This window comes from Leucoraja erinacea, unplaced genomic scaffold (genome assembly GCF_028641065.1).
Source record: "Leucoraja erinacea ecotype New England unplaced genomic scaffold, Leri_hhj_1 Leri_1185S, whole genome shotgun sequence".
NCBI classification, from domain to species: domain Eukaryota; kingdom Metazoa; phylum Chordata; class Chondrichthyes; order Rajiformes; family Rajidae; genus Leucoraja; species Leucoraja erinaceus.
In genome coordinates this window covers 20,350-26,192 of record NW_026575435.1, presented here as the reverse complement: position 1 = coordinate 26,192, position 5,843 = coordinate 20,350, and the positions used below count along the sequence as shown (strand labels likewise).

Sequence of the window (5,843 nt, the reverse complement as noted above, 5' to 3'; positions counted from 1 at the left end):
AAAGTCAATGATAATCCTGCAACCCCCATCTATTTTATTTTTAATAAATATGTTTGATACAAATTCTAATGTTCCATGAAAAGTATGCTCAATCACACCTTTTGTGTACAATTTTTGTAGCACCATGTGGGCTTTAGATTGTTTGGTTTATGTAAGGACAAAATGCCATTCTGGTGTATGTTCTACTGGGGTTATTGGGATGAGTAAATTCTATCAGATAACCCTGAATGCTGCTGAGATTATATGAATCTGTAGTGATTCTATACCATACATAACTGTAGTGTTGCAACCTCCTCTCTCCCACCATCGTGGGTCCCTTTTTAACAGAAGAAACCACACCCACCTACCTCCATGGTTACCGGTGGTTGTGTTATTTCCTTGGTTTTTTGAAAAGGGGGTTCTGGTTAGATCTCTTGTTCGGGGTAGTGTGGGAGGTTGAGGCTTCCGCATCTGCCAGGGTGCTGCCCTGGCCATACCCTAAAAGGCTACTGCGGGTTATATTGATTTCTGGCACTGCCACTGGTATGAGCCACATTTTTTATGGCCTTGCATGTGGCTGGTATCGTGCTCCAAAATAGGCCCTTGCGCTGGCCTTGATGAGCCCCAGTGTCTTGCTTCGTCCACCCACGGTTCTTTGTTTGCAAATGGTAGCATTTTAGGGGTCCAGTGCTGGCTGAATGGCAGCCTTCCACATGTAGTTCAGCTCATATTGCATATTACTAAACCGAGCTAGTGTGTCTTGATGGTCTTTGGTTATCTCCGTTTAGTCCAGGGTGCGGGTGTATGCTGTGATCCCTTCCGTCAATCCCTTTAAGGTTTTCTGGATCTTGAGGTCCTGGTTCCTGATGTTCGTCCCCATATGCTGCCAAATGCATTGGTTTTACACTGGGCACCTGTAATGCCTCACCGTTGCCAGGTGGCAGATGTCTGGCCAATCTCTGTAAATATTTCTTGTTGGCGTTTGTGGCCAGACACATAGTAATACTATTGCCATCCTGGATCCAAGTCTACCCATGTTTGACTTGGTTAAAGTAATCAGCCACCATGTCCCGCAGAGTCCCTGCTGTGTTAGGATCATGGGACGCTGTATTACCAGGCTCTGGCCCATCAGGGTCCTGCCTACTCTTTTTTATAGAGTTAGAGATCTCTAGGGTCCCGCACGGGGTACCCATGTGGGGCTTACCTCCTGCCCACTTGTCTTTTGTTCTGCGGACCCCTCTTGCAGGTCAGCCCAGAAACTGACCCGCAGTGCTCCCCTCTGATGGGGTAGAAGCACTGTGCAGCCCTCAAAGAGGTACTGCTGTGGGTTTATCACGTAGGAGCAAGGCTCCATACACCGCTTCTTCCCGCTCCAGCGCTCTCGGGCGCTGGTCGCCGGTGGTTTTGCAAAGTCGGACCCTTCTGAGTCGACGACCTTGTTTGTTTTGTGTCTAGCCTTACCGCTCGGCCGCATGGATCTGGCCGGTGCGGGGCCGACATCGGGCACAGCTGATCCCACTATGGTTGATCCAAGTGCCGCTGGCTGCCCGCTGCTTCACGGTCCTCCTTCTCCAGCTTTGTCCTTCCTTCCGTGGAGTGGATATGGCCGGTGTGGAGGACATCTGGCACAGCTGATTCCATCTAGCCCATTTCTTTAACCCGGCTCCAACGCTCTCAGCGCTCCTGGCTGCTTGTTTATCTCAGACCGCTGGGACCGACCCCCGTACTGACGGTACTGGTCCCTCGCGGTCGTTGCAGCCGGTCAACCCTACTCCAATGCCCTCAGTTCTGGGCACTCCTGCTTATATGGTCCTTAGATAAGGGACGTATTAGATATTAAAACTGATAATAAACAGATACTATACTTGATCTTAGCCAAAAGGCCAAGAAGTGATCTCTGTAACTAAAAAACCCGCTGGGACCGACCCCGGTACTCACAGTACTGGTCCCTCGCGGTCGATTGCAGCCAGTCAAGTCCACTGCAATGTCCTTGGCCTCGGCGCTGGCCGGTAGCGCTGCTTGAAGCCAGACTCGCTTCCAAAGCGAGACTGGCATACTGGTCGAGAAAATTAATTTTTCTCCTGGTGCGGGAGCGAAGTCGGGCACAGGTGTTTTCCCTCTCTGGGAATCGATGTGCCGCTGCTGCTCCTGCCGCTGCTGCTGCTCCGCTGCCGCTGCTGCTGCCGCTGCCTGCCGCTGCTGCTGCTCCTGCCGCTGCTGCTGCTCCTGCCGCTGCCGGCTGCCGTTGCTGCTCTCCTGCCGGCTGCCTGCACTGCGCGGTTCTCCCGCCGGCTTTCTGCAGCTGACATGGACCCGGTCCATGTCTGCACTGGACCCGGTCCATGTCTGCACCTAAAAGGTAAGTGGAAGGAACGCAGAGTCTCTTACCTGCTGTTCCCGACTTTCAATTGACTCCTCGAAGTCCACGACTCTGATTATGCCTTCCTCTCCCAACCAGCCGTGGTCGGCGCGGAGCGAAGTTGGGAGCAAAATTCGGGAGGGAAAAACAGGAGCAAAAGTCGGGGCGGGGGGGGTAAGTCTGGCACAGTTATTCCCATTACGGGAGTTCAGCCTGTTGCTGCTGTCTGTTTTCCCCCTGCCTCTGCGGTGCTCCAGCGCGGTCCAGCGGGTCCAACGCGTAGTCAGTGATCTCGGGCACTGACCGCTCGCCGCTATTTTTAGACCTGCGGAACCCCCGTTAACGCGCCAGTTCCGCACCTTCCAGCCCCTCGGACCCATGAAATATTAAATCCACTAAATGACTAGTGGGGCTGTTTCCGAATTGTCGGGAAAACTCTCTGCTCCAGCGACCGTTGTCCTGGAGCTAAAGTCGGCTCCGTTCCTGTTTAAAAATAAATTAACGGGCCCCAGCCGCTGCTGGCTGCCTGCAGATCTGCAGACTCTCCCCAGCCAGCTTCATCAGCCTTCTTGATAAACAAGGGTAAGTAAAGAAAACAAAGTTCCCTTACGTACCTGTTGCAGGTTCCCCTGCCGATTTGGAGGAACGTCCTTCCTCCAGCGATGACGAGTTCGAATGCGTGTAGCGATATGACACGCATGCGTGGAAGCGGGGTTCTTCACGAAGTCACTCACGTGACTCCGAAGTAAAATTCTATGTTTTACATAGAAACAGGGGGGAAATGTCGACTCGAGCTTTCTCAGCGAGAAATCCCTCTCCATCGAAAACACAAATGAATTACACAATAACTTGTAAAAGAAAACGTCGTCTGTCACGAAAGTGGTTTAACTTTATAGATTATCTTAGAGTAGACCATGGGAGGATGTTGGTTTCTGGAATGTGGTCGGCTGTGATAACCGATGTTCGTTATTGCAATATGACATTACTGATTAAAGCTGCAGCGAAGCGAGTTTACCTCCAGGGCACCATGAATCAGAGCCGAAAATAGTGTCTGAAAGGTGTGCACAACCGCGTCTCCCGTTCATTTTCTTTGCCTGTTCTTCCATTCGCGCCTTCCTTCACCCTTTAAATTTCCCCCAAAAATGAAGACATTCTTTGAACTAATTACCTATATCGATGTTTTTCAAGAATATCAACACGTTAGAAATAAAATAGGAGATGGACACAAAACGCTGGATTTACTGATTGCGTCTGGAAGCATCTTTCGAGAGAAAGAATGGGTAAAGTTGAGAAACGCTTCTTCAGACTGAATAAATTATCCGGAGAAAAGTCTCGACCCGAAACGTCACCCCTTCCTTCTCTCCAGAGATATAGCCTGTCCCGCTGAGTTACTCCAGCTTTTCCAGTCTATCTTCTATCTATCTTTAGAAATAACTTCCATTTGACTAAATATGGAAACATGGGCAATCAAACCGATACCATAGATCTGACCATGGTACTTTGACCATTAGCAAATTTGCAGATGACACAAAGCTGGGTGGCAGTGTGAACTGTGAAGAGGATGCTATGAGAATGCAAGGTGACTTGGACAGTTTGGGGGACCGGGCAGATGCATGGCAGATAAAGTTTAATAGGGATACATTTGAGGTTATCCACTTTCGTAGCAAAAACAGGAAGGCAGATTACTGTCCAAATGGCGTCACGTTGGGAAAATGGGAGTTACAACAGGATCTGGGAGGTCCTTGTTCATCAGTCTATGAAAGTAAGCATGCAGGTACAGCAGGCAGTGAAGAATGCGAATGTTGGCCTTCATAACAAGAGGAGTCGATTAAAGGAGCAAAGAAGTCATTCTGCAGTTGTACCGAGCGCTAGTGAGACCACAACTGGATTATTGTGTGCAGGGTTTGTCCCTTAATTTGAGGAAAGACATTCTTGCTTTTGAGGGAGTGCAGCGTAGGTTCGCCAGGTTCATCCCCGGGATGGCGGGACTGTCATATACTGAGAGCATGGAACAGCTGGGCTTGTACATTCTGGAGTATAGAAGTTTGAGAGAGAGGGGATCTTATTGACACATATAAGATTGTTAAGGGCTTTGACACGCTGGACGCAGGAATCATGTTCCCGATGATGGGGGAGTCCAGAACCATGGGCACAGTTTAAGAACAAGGGCTGGGCCATTTAGAACGGAGACGAGGAAACTCTTTTTCTCACAGAGAGTTGTGAGTCTGTGGAACTCTCTGCCTCAAAGGGCGTTGGAGGCCGGTTCTCTGGATACTTTCAAGAGAGAGCTATATAGGGCTATTAAATATAGCGGAGCCAGGGGATATGGGGAGAAGGCAGTAACGGGGTACTGATTGGGGATAATCAGCCATGATTACATTGAATGGCGGTGCTGGCACGAAGGACCGAATGGCCTACTCCTGCACCGATTGTCTTTTGTCTATTGAAACCTGAAATGCATTTCTCTGGCCACTGGTGTTGTGAGGTATGAACGATTCGAAAACGTTAATGTTTTTATGTCATTTAATTTAATGACTTTTCCGCTTAAGACATATCATAATTTTGGATATATCACTTTACTTTTCTTGTTGGAAAACTCTTTTGTATCCAGGGTGACGATTCATGTTTGGAAACGAACAATAATAAAAGTAGAGCGGCATCGAATGGATTGAATACTTTATTGTCACATATGACAAGGTATTAGAGTCGCCACAAAAACGGCGCAGGCAAAGTTACCAAATACCACCACGGCTCCTCATTGTTTCTCTGCGACCCTCCCGGCAGTCTCACCACGACGGTGGCTCCATTGTTCATTGTTGTCACCCTCCCTCAAGGCGTCCCCCCCCCCCTCCCACAGGCGGTGTAGTCGGGCCGGTGCCGCTGGATGGGGATGGGAGTTTACGTGCAACCGGGATGATGCTGAGGTGGTGCTAGTTCGTTCACAGACAGGATGTGCTGTTTATGACGTCTGTAGGTGCCGCCGTCGGCTCTCACCAGATATGAGAGGCTTTTTCAGAAGAAGGAAAAGCCGGAAATCTCCAGGAACGTACAATGTTTTCCCCTCAACACTTATGCTCTGTGCCGACCAAATGGCATCGGTTTTCTAAGACATTTTTAACCAGTCCCTGCAAACCTGTACTGTCCCTGCTTGCTTCAAATTCTCCACTATTGTCACTGCACAAAATGGCAAGGATTACTGGTGTTAATGACTACAGGCCTGTCACACTGACCTCTGTAGTCCTGAAGACCCTTTAAATGCTTGTGCTGGACAAGCTGAAAAATATCACGATCCTATGCTGGATCCTATGCACTTTGCATATCGGGCCAATAGATCTGTGGATGATGCAGTCAACCTGGGCCTGCACTTCATCCTCCAGCACCTAGACCGCCAGGGGACCTATAACCATATAACCATATAACAATTACAGCACGGAAACAGGCCATCTCGGCCCTACAAGTCCGTGCCGAACAACTTTTTTCCCTTAGTCCCACCTGCCTGTACTCA

At 49.4% G+C, this 5,843-nt stretch overlaps 1 pseudogene; it reads right to left on the bottom strand.

Moving 5' to 3' along the window:
- Nucleotides 1-1,769: 1,769 nt before the first annotated feature.
- On the bottom strand, nucleotides 1,770-1,874 carry LOC129715462 (U2 spliceosomal RNA; annotated as a pseudogene).
- Nucleotides 1,875-5,843: the final 3,969 nt, after the last annotated feature.